General features: G+C 29.9%; 1 protein-coding gene across 2 annotated transcripts in view; it reads left to right on the forward strand.

Moving 5' to 3' along the window:
- The first annotated feature begins 3243 nt into the window (after positions 1-3243).
- The window catches only part of LOC129944466 (putative phospholipase B-like lamina ancestor), a 42969-nt gene continuing 31057 nt past the window's right edge, over positions 3244-15155 (forward strand). Inside the window, exon 1 of one of the 2 annotated variants that reach the window (XM_056053905.1) lies at positions 3244-3701. The gene's annotated coding sequence lies outside the window, so the exon portion shown is untranslated. Of the gene's footprint in view, positions 3702-13803; positions 14004-15155 lie in introns of those variants that run through there. The other variant, XM_056053907.1, reaches the window with a different exon arrangement.

A 15155-nucleotide genomic window follows, 5' to 3' on the forward strand; every position in this document is an offset into this window, starting at 1 on the left:
TTATCAATCACCAATCTTTAATATAGACAGACATTTATTTTTCTGTTTTAAAGGCCAAGTTTAAAAACCACTCACGTTTTTGATAAACATCTTACGTTCCTATACATTTGCACATTTAAATTGAGTGTCAAAAATAAAATTAGGAAAAATTTTCATCATTTTTAACTTCCCATAGGAAGTTATTGTAATGGGTCCGATTTGCCAAATTGAACATTTTGACATTTCTCGACGTTTGAAGGTCCCTAGAATCGAAATAAAAGATTTTAAGAAAGATGTCTGTGGGTGCGTGTGAACGTACGTCCGTACGTTCGCGACGTTTTTTTCGTTGTCCATAGCTCAAGAACCAGAAGAGATATCGATTTTAAATAAATTTTGTTATGCAGATAATAAGGCAGAAAGATGCAGAAAGGGCTCTCAAGAAAATTGAGTGGGTGGTTTTTTTACCATAGCAGTTTGAAAAAAGTGAAAATTTTGGTTAACCCTAAATATCTCATGAACCAAAAACGCTAAAGACTTGAATTAAATTTTATATAATATATTGTAACGTAATATAAAAGAAATATATATTTTTTGAAAAAAATCCATTTAACGGTTTTTTTATAAATAAAAAAAAGTGAAAAAAAAATTTGTCACCTCAAAAATTTTACGACTAATGTATGATTTCAGATTTCATCTCCAAAACAATTTTGTGCAACAAAGAATAATGTTTTTGACATCTGATCAAATTTTAAGAAAAATTGAATTGACAGATTTTTTTACAAAAAATAAAAACCTAAAAAAAATTAATAAAAGTTGGTAAAAATTGATTTTCGACTCAAATATATTTTCAAAAATTTGAGATAATAGCTTCAAACTGATTTTTCCTTATAAGAAATATTGTTTTCAACATTAGCACATATTTTGAGAAAAATCGAATTGACAGTTTTTCTTACAAAAAAGAAAAACCTAAAAAAAATGTATAAAAGTTGGTAGTATTGATTTTCGATTCAAATATCTTTTCAAAAGTTGTAGATATTGACTTTAAACTACTTTTATCTTTCAAAAAATACTGTTGGTAACATTCAATAAAATTTTGAAAAAAATCGAATAGACAGTTTTTGTACAAAAAATTAAAAACTTACAAAAAATTTAACAAAAGTTGGTAAAAATTGAATTTCGACTCAAATATCTTTTCAAAAATTTTAAATTTGGCTTCAGTTTAATTTTATCTTATAAGAAATATTATTTTCAACATTCGGTAAAATTAAAAAAAAAAATCGAATAGGCAGTTTTTTTACAAAAAAACAAAACTCTAAAAAAAAAACAATACTAAAACTTGGTAAAAATTTACTTTCGACTCAAATAGCTTTTCAAAAATTAATACGAGTACATATAGAAAAACAAGACAAATCGACAGACGGGATGGGAAGTTATCAGTGTGGGTCGCATCCCATCCTCTTTTTTTGTTTTTAATGCCTTTGAAAGTTATTCGTGGACCATAAACACAATTGTTTGCAGAGCTCAGTGAAAAATGCCGTCGCTATCAACTTGAAACCATGAAATGAATAGTCCTATACATATGTAAATAGCGAAAAAGGGCGTTTATAATGCATTCGTATGTCTACTAAAAATTATTGTCTACAAAGAAAGCCACAAGATTTTGGTTACCAAGTAATCCATGAACAATTTTAGCGACATTTTGAAAGAAAGTACACGTTAGAATGTTTTGAAATTTTTCAGACATAAAAAGCTACATATGTACATATTTTTTCAACTATATTTTAAGATCGTTTACTGAAAAATAACGGAGGTGCCCAAAAAAGAACTTCCTCTAATGCTGACATGGTAGCTAAATAAGTAGCTAAAAGAAAAACACTCAAACAAGTAATCAATGAGCTGCGATTTTTGAAAAATAAAAAAAATGAAAATGGCGTATTTCTAAAAACAAAAAATTGGGTTTTTGGAGTAGGAAATTTCGATTTTTTTAAAGTTGAATTGATAATTATTAAACAATCATAAAGATTGGCATTATACCTATAATAAATATGTTTCTATATTGAAGAATAATCAGTTTCAATTTTAAGATGATCGGTAATTTTTTCATTGAGTAATGATGTCAGCAATTTTAAAAATGTCATGTTAAGAAAAATGCCTTTAACTGCGAGAGAACTATATTAATCGTAAAAATTGCTAATCTGCTTGCTATGTCTTACCCAAACGCAATACCTTTTTCTTCCTCGATACTTGCTGAGAGGCTTTAATGCTTGTATGCGGACTGTTCGTCCCACGACGTTCCTCCCTCTGCTTGAGTCAGCGGCTGTCATCTCATTGAAATACATGTCTATTCTGCCACAAAAGGGCCAGCAACCACGCCCATTACTTCCATCATTTTTAAAATACCATAAAAACCGCCATTACGTATTGAAATTGCTAGAAAGTAAGCTAAATCAATCATTTTCATTCGGCTGTGAAAGTGCTTTATAGCTTTTCCTGGAGCTGTCATTCAAAAACTATTGAAGATACGAACCGGAAAAATCGATTTTTTGCAAGTGTCATTCTGATAAAGCTCTTTAAAGGGTTAGTGAAATAAATGCTATAACCTACATTGCGATAGGTAAATAAAATATATTTATATTTAAGAACAGAATGAAATAAAGACATTTCATATCCGACAATAATTTCCCAAAGAATTGAAATTTAAGTAGAAAAGAAAACACAATTTTACGAAATCCATACCAACCCACTTAGTTTAAAAATTAACACTATCCGACAAATTACACAAGATCACATTGCCTTTGTACAATAAATTATGAATCATCCTGTAAATAAACCGACATTCCAAAGAACCATCATCCTTATCAGAAAACAAACTAGTACTCAAAAACCCAATATAGCCACTCAGACACTCACTCAAAAGTCTATATCATTCTTATCATAATGTTATCGTATTTAAATTAATCCCTACTTCATATTATTTCGATTTCTAAGCACAGTCAAAAACGTAAAACACTTTTTGTTATATCTCAGAGCAGAGAGCGTGTATTATATTTCAAATTACATTTTAATTTCAATAAAAACTCATTCATAACAAGAATAATAATAATTGAGTTCAGTTTCAGTGTTCCCCCCCACCATCGCCATTACTTTTATTTTTAATCAATAAAAAGAAAACAACATTTTTACAACTCTACTCTCTCTCTCAATCTCAAGCCTCCTCAACCTTAAAAACGAAATTCACACTCGAAGATTGTCAGCTAAAAATTGTACTGAACAGTTTGAGTTTTGTCGTCGATCGTTGTCGTTGATCGTCTAAAAATAAAAATTAAAAAATCCATCACGCATTGTGTTCTCATACAAGAAATTTAATTAAAAGTTTTTTAATTAAATTTTTGTTTTTTAATTCCAACAAGTTCAACAAAAGAATCCAGTGAAGTGGTTTAAAGTTTAACAAGTGCAACTTTAAAAAAACAACACAATTTTAATTGTTACCAATGTAGCCTAATCGAGTTTTTAAACACGAACATTTTAAGTTGTTTCGTGTTAAAAATTAAATTTCATTTATTTCTCTGCTTTATACTTTTTCTTTATGTGAAAATTGTTTAATTGTCAAAAAATCGAAATCAAAATTATTTCTTCTTTCAAAGCAACAAAAATAAAGTAAATTAAAAATATAAATTGTTTTGTGACACAAAAACAGGTCACGAGTTTTGAGTAAATTTCCGGTAAGTTATTTCTACTTCTATCTATTCTATTGTATTTATTTCCCCAAAAATAAACCTTCTCCTTTTGTTTCTAAAATAAATACATTTTTTGAATGGAATATAGAAAAATCTGTTCAATCTTTTTTGGTTTTATTTTAACGCCACCTTTTGGTGAATGATTTGGAGTAAAAACCTTGCAAATGATGCGAAACCAGACCAGAGAGTGGGATTGAAAGTACGAATTTTGAGTGAAAATATAAGTATCTAACCTATGGATAGATATTATGACAAAAAAGTATCTATGACTGTACCTTCTACCTTCTGTTTAGTAGATCACCAACAGCGCTGCTTCAGTCTGTTGTTGGCAACTCGAATTTTCTAGGGTGATTCATGTTAAATTACATGACTGATGATTTTTATTACATGACTATGGGTTTAATCTATAGATACTTTTGTGTCTACACGCGTGTATAGCAGCTCTTAAAACATAATTTCAATTGATTGATTGCTTCAAATTGATCTTGTTGACACTTTTTAATCGAAAGTAATTAGTTTTGGAGGCACATCCAATCCAACATCATGTGGCTCTAGGAATTTGTTGCCAGACCCATTATCAAGAATAACAATAATAAAAACCAAGATACTATGTAATATGTTGTATATTTATAATCGGTAGCATGATTTTTATTGTTCACCATAAAATATTGGTATAATCAATTGATGGATGTTATATGAGTTGATTAGAAAAATAAGATAAGGTGATTACTTATTTTGAGCACGTTTTTATGAAGTGCAAAATTTTGTTGGATGACACTCATAGAGGAAATGATATAAGTTGGCAATAGCGATGGCGCTGTCATGTCGGTTCGTTTAGAGTTCAATGACTACGGTCTTAACCAATTTTGCGTGGTAATAATTTGCAAAGAATTTTATCTATTTTTTGTTTTATCTTAAAAATATATAGTAAAAGTATATTAAAATATGTAAATTGGTGCATACAGAAGTTATATATTTGATTTTGAATACAATGACAGCTGTCACTTTTAAAGTTATCACTTTTGCGACATTTGACAAGTAAAAAGCAAACCATTACTAATGGGGATTTCCATGGGTAATAGGTCAATTTTATCCTGACATAGACTTGTCACACAACTTTGCCCTGTTTTTGCATTCCATAGGGCAAAATAAATTGATTTATTTTTGATTTACGATCAAATCTACAGATCTGGATTTTTTGGCAGATTTACCCCTTAAATTGTTTAACCGGGAATTTGACAACTATACTGTGCAATTTTAATGGTGTTCCATGCCTCACGAAAAAAAAAACAACTTTTGAAGGAAATCTGAATATACCCATGAAAAACCCCATAAACCTGGAGCCGAGCATTGAAATTGTAAAAATTTAACACAAATATGGTACAAATTAAATAAAATTACTTCATTTGAAAGGGTTGGATTTCAATGTGACTGGACCTTAGTTGTTCTGGGTGTGGCGCAACTGTTACGGTGAATAGATTGCGCTACCGAGATTTATCGTGCCACACAAGCAACGAAACAATCGTAATTTCACAATTGGCCACCTAGATGTTGACATTTAACCAATCAAGTGACGCCAATGCTTCGTCATTGATTCAAGACCTTAGATACCTTAGAAAATAGTGCTAGTCTATTCTTATTCTCATACAAATCCCCCCTTAAAAGTAATTTCACCTCTTATAGATTATGCATGCCCTTTTGTAGGTTTGGCGGGAAAAACAATGAATAATCTTTAGACGCCATCTATTGCTTCTTTGCTTTAAGGGAACAAGGGGCATCTATTATTATAAAGTTTCACAAAATATAACAAAATTCAGTTTCAAAAGTTTCTCCATATTTCCGCTGAATATACAGAAGGACTAGTAGCGTTAAGGAATAGATGACAAAAACGCGAAGCTGGCTACTAGCAGTCCATTTCTTTCCCAGAATTTTATATTTTCCTTATTCATTCTCAACTAGTATTCAAATAAACTATGCATTTCTCTTAATACTTTTTGAATTGTGATATAGAAAATCCTCGAAAAATCTAATTTCGAATGATATAAATATTGTTCTCTGATTTCTAACAGCAAAAGTTAGAAATTTGTATGAGAAATTTTGTTCATATTTCTGAAAATATGTAAACCTTTGAGATCTTTTTTTAAAGAAAGAACAAGCTAGTTTAATAAAGTACTTGTCCAGGCTAGCTACAAAATTTGTCTCATTTCTCGAGTAATTTCTGCATACCACGCTAAACAAATTATTCTTTCAAGCCATTTTCGGATGTCAAAGTGCTGCTCAACGAACGCGTCGTACATTGATCAAAACTGGTGGAAGTCAGAAGGGGAGGGGCAAGGTCTGGAAAATAAGCGGCTCCTGGGTAGCACTTACTAGTTGAGTAGGTTCAAGTAGTTTTTGATAATTTTTATAAAGTGTGACACAAATTTCTTTCGGCTTCCTTGCCATTTTTACACAGAGGTTTGTGTAATTTCAGCGTTGACAGTTTCACTTGATTTCAACATTCTCAAACTTCTTTGGCAAACTTGTCCCGTAGGTCAAAATTGCCATCTTTAGATCTATGAAATTAATTCATGCATGTCGTATCTGATAAGGCATGGTGGCCATGGACCTGAACAAGCATTTAATCCAACTCAACAACAGAACTCGAACCGACATTAAAATGGACTTTTTGTTCTGAAATTGCTGACAATGTTCGCTGGTTGTTGTTGACATACGTCAAACTCATGAAAAGCCAATATATGGCTTCTCTATCGTATAGCTCATTACACTCAACTCCGCCATCTATGAGCAAACACCCCTTTTTATGTTATAAAGGTGGTAGAGCTTAGATTCTGTCTAGAGTCTATTTAATTTTAACTTCTTATTATTCTAACATATTTCTCTTTCTTGTTCTTTGTCTGACACAAAATAATAGCATCGAAACTATTTTAAATACAAATTTTTTGATGGATTAAATGACCCTTAAAAAAACTCTTATTTATTGCTTAACTATTGACCTGTTGAGATACGTGAGTGAGTTTAACTGTTTACAAACAAACCTTTTCTGCCAATTATAAATGTCAAAGTGTCACATGTAGTGCTGGTACTTAAATGGAAGTAATTATTTTGTAATTTTAACTTTACCACAATGTTAAGCAAGATTTAAAATAATTAAAAACTTCTTTTTTACATAAATATAATCATTCTGAAATTATGGCCTTAGTATTGTACTAAATAGACTAAATTTCGGGTCATTAACATATTCCCCTTGTACTTAGTGCTCAATTGTTACTTATTTGAGAAATATGACAGCTATCAAATAGTTCTTTAATTAGGGTTACCAGCACCTTACTCTATTAATGGCAACAATATAAATCTTGCGTAAGTTTCAATACAAATCTCTTATGAACAAATAGTAACAACTTTTAAAAGACTATCCAAAATGATTATTGTACCAAAAAAAAAACTCATTTAGCAATAAAAATTGCTAGAAAAGCAGTTATCAGATGAGGTTATTATTTCTAACAGCATATATATTGGTGTAATAGATGAACTAGTTGTCCATAAATACGTTTTGAAGACTTAATTTAAGGTTTGGATTGGACTTTTAAACTACTTTTAACTTTGTTTAGTTGTGAAATTTATTATAAAACAAATTAAATGAGGTTAAACGACAAACAGTGTTTCTCTATTAAGATTGATTTTTATTAGAGATTGGACTTGTAGAGATTGTAGTTTGCCATATATAGAATTTAAAGATATTTAGTGGACCTAGATAATTTTAACAAGCTTTGAAGTGATATCTCCCAATTGATCTGGCTGAAGTTATATGGCTAATAAAGTTGTACCAGGATAATTATATGAAGTGTATTACTTATTATAGTTACGATACAAAGAGAATATTTAGCCCAGCTTTTAAGAGCTCAAAATCTTAGTTTATTCTATTTACAAAATTAAAATAAAACTCAAACCGATTCTTTGTTTTAAAAACTTTTTTATGGTGCACTAATTTAAAATGCACAATGTGCTAGAAACTGTCCTCTCTCTTCCTTATGCATCATCTGTAGTTTATTCTGTACGCCTTATTTAATGCATTGCATGATCACTGATCACGCATAGAAATTTAAAAAATATATAAATTGGCATGTTATGCGCATAACCATCAACAATAAGTTGAAAGGCAGGCATCAGGCATCAAGGCACCAGGCACCTAATAACACAAATAGAAGCTGTAACAGAATTTTAATTAATAATTATTAACTCTCCATCATCAGAGGATTGAACTAAATTAAGACTTGTATTCGGAGAAGTCTTCATTTTTAGTTATTTTGCTTTGTTAAGAGAAGTTAGGGCATTACTCCCTTATTTCGTATAGCCTCTTCACATTCAATCAAGCCTTCAAGGTTTTCCTTTTGTTTTTAGCTTCGAAACTACTCATTGAAGCATGAAAACATAATTGTAAAGAGGAGACTTTGAATAACACCGACATACATCTCCAGCCGCCATCCATGCCACCATCCGAGATCCATGCCACAATGCAGTAGATCCATCTTCTAAGGACGATCATTGGCCTTAGGTCAGTGTACGCGCCAATAAAAGACTCAGACAATAAGAAAAAAGAAGGAACATGTACCTTTCTACTTTTTATTCCCTTCCCACAGCTTAGATTTCGTTTCGTGGCTTCATCCGAGATTCTACTATATAGGTCTTGAGAATTGAGTAGAAAATCAGTCTGGCGAGGGGTGAATAAATTACAAAAGGAATAAGAAAATATAAACAAAAAAAACAACTATCAAGGATGTTGACCTCATTTTTTAATAAACCGCAGACGATCAAGCAAGACATGAGGCTCTTATGTTTATACACACAAACAAAAATAAAAAGGTTCACAATTCGCAGACGGGAATAAAACAACAGGTCGATTCTTTCTTGAAGTCCTCGTCCCTACATTTTTGTTGGTCTCCTTTGTCAATTTGGTTCTTCGTTTGGGATTAGGTACCTTTTTCTTCTTCTTGTTATGGAATGAAGTTGATATATGTAGGTACAGAAAGTGACAAGAATCAATGAAATAATTCCTGGAATTTTAGATTTAGAATTTCTATGTATAAGAAAAATCAATGATCATGATTCGAAAACAGGTTTTATTCTATCTTCTTAGAAAACGACCAAAAATATGGAAAGACTATGAGGATCATTGAAACCTACCTGAATAAAGCATTTGTGACTCAATTCAAGGCTACTGAAGTAGGTGGACTTTAGAGTCTTAGAACTTAGAAAACATGATACTTAAAATGTTTTTTATTTTTCAACTTCTCATTAGAAGCAATTGTGATCGGGCCAGTTTGTGAAATGGAGAATCTTGAAATATTGACATTCCTCCATGATTCAATGTCTTTAAAAAGGCTTCGTTCAGTCTTAGGCAGATAGGGTATCCGGATACCTTTTTTACGTGTAAAATAACAGCTGATCAAAAACAGCTGAGATATAAAAAAAGGAATCCAAAGGTAACCAAGAATTTCTGGGGTATGTAGGTATCTGACAGAACAGCTGATTTAACACATGCTTGAATTTCAAGACACTTGAAAATTGATTTCAGCTTTTTGTATTGTTGGTAAACAAAAAGATACAAAATGTTACTTGATGTTGTGTTTGAGGATGTTCTGTACATAATAGACCATGAAGAAATTATTTGCTTCCGAATTTAAGAAGGTTTCGCAAGTAAATTATCAGACGAATCAGTTAAATTATCCATTAAATGTTTTATCTTACAACAGTTTTGACTTCAAGGCTTAAATGTTTTTTGGCTTTTTGTTAACAGCTGAAAGTTGTTTTTATTTTTTGACAGCTATCTCAATACATCTATCCAACTCGTTCAACAAGGATTCTAAAAATCCACCTATCCAAGATACCTTATCCAACACGAGATTGAACGCAGCCAATGTAAGCACGTAGTTTTAAAAAAAAAATTTAGACTTACATATCTTGAAAACACACGCCTGAAATTCGGGGCAAAATTTTAGTCGACGAATGAAATTTTAAGGATTTTGTTAATTTCAAACGTTTTAAGAATAACTATTTGAATCTTAATCTTCCACTCGATTTTTAATATCTCAAAATGCTACATTAATTTGGTTTGTACATAATAACTTCGGAGTTTTTGACATTTTAAATGAATAGATCCGTTTTCCAGATTTGGGTTTGTTCGTTTTGTTTATTTTTCAGAAACTGTCATTGTTCGACTTGTTCGGATGCGTTGTTTTTAATCAAAGGAAATACTGTAGCAAAGACTACATATTTTGGAATTGAAAGCACATACAAATATTGTGAAATAATTCGCAAAATTTCTAACTTTATAAAAAGCTGAGCCTTTAACAATAAGTAGTGCATAATTTTGCACTACTTTACAAAGAAATAGTTATTAAAGTTGTTTTCAATTATTGATTATCATTTAACGAATTATATAACCCTGGAGCAAATTAAGGTTTTTTAACAATAACGACCATATTATACAAAAATTTTGTTCTTAGATATCTGACAGCAAAATGTGAAAATCTTAAAATAAAACTGGCTTGTTAGATTTCTTCTCCTGTTTTGGGTTTGTTCGTTTTGTTTATTTTCCATGAAATTCAAATGTTTAAAAGTTTTTGTATTCTTCATTTTCATTTTTAATAAAAGGGCAAGTTCAAAGGATTACAAATTTTGGAATGGCTGATATGTTGTTATATATTAACAAAGTGTCTTCCTGGTTAAATACTCAGCCTTTAACAATAAGTTGATTAAAATTTTACACCATTGATGTACGAGTATTTTTTTGCAAATGAAATATCTTGAAAACCGATAATAATTATTAATTTGGGGCAAATTAAGATTTTAAACAGTAATGGGCGTTACTATTGAGTTCTTTCAAAACAAGTTTTACGTTAAAACTAGATTTAAAGGCTTTGTAGTTTTAAGTTATTCAAACATTTGATTCATACAAAAATCATATCAAAATAGTGTTTGAAAAAATTAATTTCTTAAAACTTTAAACTCTTAACGTTTTTAAAACTAGTATTTTAATGAAACTAGTTTTAAAGAAACTTTATAACAGTTGCAATTCGTACAGTTTAAAATAATCAATTCAAATATTTTTTAATAAACAACAAAAACTAAAATATTACCACAAAATTGTTCATAATTTGTCTTGGTATTGCAATGGAATTTTTAATTTTCTTTTGAAAGTTATCACTTCGATTTGTCAAATTTAAAATGTTGAAATTTTTCGACGTTTAAAGACTTCTAGAGACTAAACACTTATTTTTAGAGAGATGCCTGTTCATACGATACCTGTTTTTCGGACATATCTCAAGAACCAGCAAAAATATCGACTTGAAATAAATGTACATGGAAAGACAAGGTTTGGAATTTTGCAAAAATGACTTAAAAAAAAACAATGGCAGTTAAAATAGAAAGTGAAAAATTTGTTTGAATCTATATGTACATATATGTAATGCTAAGTACTTCAATTAATTTGTATATTGTTTATTTTGACGGTAACTACACTTCTGCCAAAACTTGACAATAGGTTTTATGGCATTTATTACGAAATTTAAAAAATTATTCTTATTCTTATTTTATCGTCGCTTACGAAAAAACTTTTAAAAGGTGTCAATTTCGTCCCGAAATTACGATGATTACGTAAAACGTTTGATGTTGGTTCAAAAATAGCGCTGAAAAATTTACTTTTGCAATATTTTTGTTCTTCTTATTTCTAAAAGTTTGTCAGAGGCAACTTCAAAATTGCTCCACTCAAATTGCTTTCTCGCCATGAATCTGTTGAAAAATCTGAAGTACAATTGAATACATTTTTAAGTTCTCGCCATGAATCTGTTGAAAAATCTGAAGTACAATTGAATACATTTTTAAGTACCAATTGGATTCAAGACTCTTATAAGACCCTGAGACAATACCAGAGTGAAATGGTGTCCAGATTTGGCTTAGAGTTTAAAATAAAAATTAAATACCATTGGTCGAACACATTTACTCTTACTTTTTTTAGAAAAAACCTTTTCTTATATGAAAGCAATAAAAAACAATGTGCGATTTCTGAATCCTCTTATGGGCAGTTCCCAATTGATGACGAAGAAGAAGTTATCTCGTACAGAAGAAGTGCAATGTGCAATAAAATTTGTCTTTGTGTCTTTCTTGATTTACATATATACTTAACTATATTTTTTTAAATTAAAAATCGAAATAAAGTTTGTTTTTTTCGTGCCAAATAATTTTCATTTTTATTCGGTTTGCTCTTTTTTTTTTAATTTTGGGGTATTTTGTTTAAAAAAAGTATACATTTCACAATAGCCCAAAAAATATAGCAAACCTGTTCGCATCATCTCGTTTTGACTTATTTCTTGTCAAAAATAAATTTTCTAGTGTTAATGTTATAATTATAGTTTTAAAAGAGACCTGTGAAAATCAGAATCGTGCTGTCAAAAATTTGGTTATGATTGGTTTTAAGACTTTTCAATTGTAAATCCTTGGAATTGTTAAACGAAGTGTTCTTTTTTTAGTTTTCAGTTCTAGATCAGTTCTACCCTTCCAATTTTCACTTAGACAAACCATCAAAAAACAATTTCGAGTACCTTCATCATGGTCATTTTTATCTCCAGCTTGTTTATAAAGCTCATGTTTTTTCCATGTCAGGTTTCTTGGATAAACATTATCATTATGTTATAATCAAGATGCAAACAATGACGCAACATTTGCAAATTACCACTCTGACTCCACATCTGAACTGAACACGATCAATGGCCCCACATCAATGCCGGAAAATTGTCTGACCCCATTAATCAAATTTTATAGATATAAGGCTTCTTTTTTTCTCCTTTATGTATTTTATTTATCTTTAAAAAAAGCCATTGGACTCTTGATAAATATTCATTGAAATTGTTTCAATTTCAATTTATTGAGTGACAACATCATCATCATTATCATCATCAAGTGATATCATCCTTGAAAGCTGATGTCTGCGCAAAAAGAAAAAACCCACAATTCTTAACCTTGACCGAGTTCTAGGCAAATCAATTAAGAGACTTCACACCATATTCATATTTTTAAAAATCAATATTTTGCGATGTTATTATTGTATTTTGAATAAGTAATAAGTTCTAGAATCGACACGACGACGACGTACTATTCCAATAGTATACCACTTGAAATGGACATCCACATCATTTTCTAAGAATTGAACTATTTATAATTTTAAATTGGCCTCTTAACGATCCACTAGATGATCAATCAGCGGAAAATTTGCATTTTTTCTTAATAAAAATTTAAAACGTAATATCGTAAAATATAGTTAATAAAAATTGTATATTTCTGAAGCGTTTCCAAGTGATCCCGTGTACGACGCATCGAATTGAAATGGTTTTCCATTTCCTGTATTAAAAATTCATCGAAATCACTTGAAAATGTATTTATTTACAAGAACAATACTTTTTCTTTTTCAATTTTACACACGTGTTGCGTGAGATACAAAAACAATCAAAATACAATAAGAATTGAAAAAAGCTTCATAAATAAATTTATGATCTTCCCCAAATTTCGCAACCAGCCGGCCGGCGGCCGCGGCGTTGAAGATCAATTTATCATCCACTCAGGTGTATTTAAATTTCAATTGGATCAGAATATAATGACTCAAGTAAGAATTTTGAACATGCGCCCCCAACACAGCTGATAGCTCAATTTTTGAGCTTTATTCCAATATTCGTGGCTGATTTTATAGAGCACTTGAAAAGATCACTCAAAGCCAGAAACACAGGAGCAGTGACTTTATTCTTTGATGGTTTTTCTTTTATTATAACATCTATCTGTAGCCTGCGTCCTCCGACCGATTCCCGCTGACGACGCGACACTGCTATGCCGGGCGGTCTCGTATTCTACCGTACCTGCAAGATCACTTCGACGTCGGTCTTCCTTTCTTTTGTTGATTTTTTTCTTCTTGTTGGATCTTTTTCGGTGAGAATTTTACTTTAAAATGTCTGGCATTTTCGAAGAGCGATCAGATTTGTGCTAAACCGTGAATAGATTGTTTGATGAGAAAACATAATTTATATAAATTGATGTTTTGAAAAAATTGTTATAAAATTACGATTTTGAAAAATAGTGCGATAAAAATAATAAAGAGAAATTTAGTTGTGGTGTTTTGTGATAATAATTTATTGATACTAAAAAATAGTTTATTTTATTTTTTGGGACTTTGAAAAAATATTCTTCAGTGATAATTTATTTTCTTTTTCTGTCCGATGGCAATCTTTGGATCAATAAGATGTAAGATTTATTAAAAGTTTAAGTGTTTTATGTTGATCTTATTACTTAATAAAAACAAGTTGAAATGATTATGATACTACTTCAGTTATTTATGAATACGACTGCCTCTCACTTGATAACTGATTAATTTTTGACATTTTTTCATGTTTCTTTTTTGTGTTTTGAAAACATTTGTGACATTTTAAAAATTGAAAATATGCCAAATTGAATAGACATTCATATTTTAACAAAAACTACAAAAAGTGTTATGGCATAATTGTAATCCACGTAATTGTATCTTTCTAAAATTTAAAGTGTGACTGATAAATGCACCAAAAATTTATAATTTTGTCAATAAAACAACTTTTTTTTAAAATCAGTTAAACATGTTTTGAAATGCGTTATTGAATTGAAATACACTTGAGAAAAGTTTTACTCGTTGCCATTATTCGGAAAAGTGCGAAAAATTGACAATGTTCGAAAGACTGAGTTATGTTTTAAATCGAAAGGCCATTTATTAAGTTTTTTTTTTAAACTAACATTAAAGAAGTATAGGGGTTTTGAAATTTAAAGATTATCATAAAATTTGAATAAGTTCAAATCAATAAAATAAAAATAATTTATAATGATAAGTTGATTTTGTTAAAAACCTGAAATTCTAAAAATTTCTTATAACTATACTATTGAGTTTTTTAAAAAGCAGTTTATAACAAAATATAATTTAAAGATGTTTCGAGTTTTAGATTTGTCAGAAATTCTATTAAAATGTAAATAAATGTCAAACAATATTTTGATCTGATTGTGATCTAAATTTAATTTTTGAAAAACTGAAACGAGAAATCTCTTTAAATACAGTTTTACCGGAAAACTAGTTTTGGAGAAACTTAATAATATGAGTTTTAAAGACTAGGAAACCCTTTCAAACTAGTTTTGCCGTCAGACTAGGTTTGGCAAACACTCAATAATATGGCCATGAAAGTGTTTTTATATTTTATTGATCATAACTTAAAATTTAAAGTAGAATTTGTTGGACTGCCATATTTCCGAGACACCTGTTAAGCCTTTTCTGTGTTATCCGATTTTTTGAATTTAAAACATTACATTTCTTGACTTTGAAAAAAAAAATTGAACAACGACAAAATTTGATTAGTCTCAAAAAACTTATGAAAACAA

Source organism: Eupeodes corollae, chromosome 2 (genome assembly GCF_945859685.1).
Source record: "Eupeodes corollae chromosome 2, idEupCoro1.1, whole genome shotgun sequence".
NCBI lineage: Eukaryota > Metazoa > Arthropoda > Insecta > Diptera > Syrphidae > Eupeodes > Eupeodes corollae.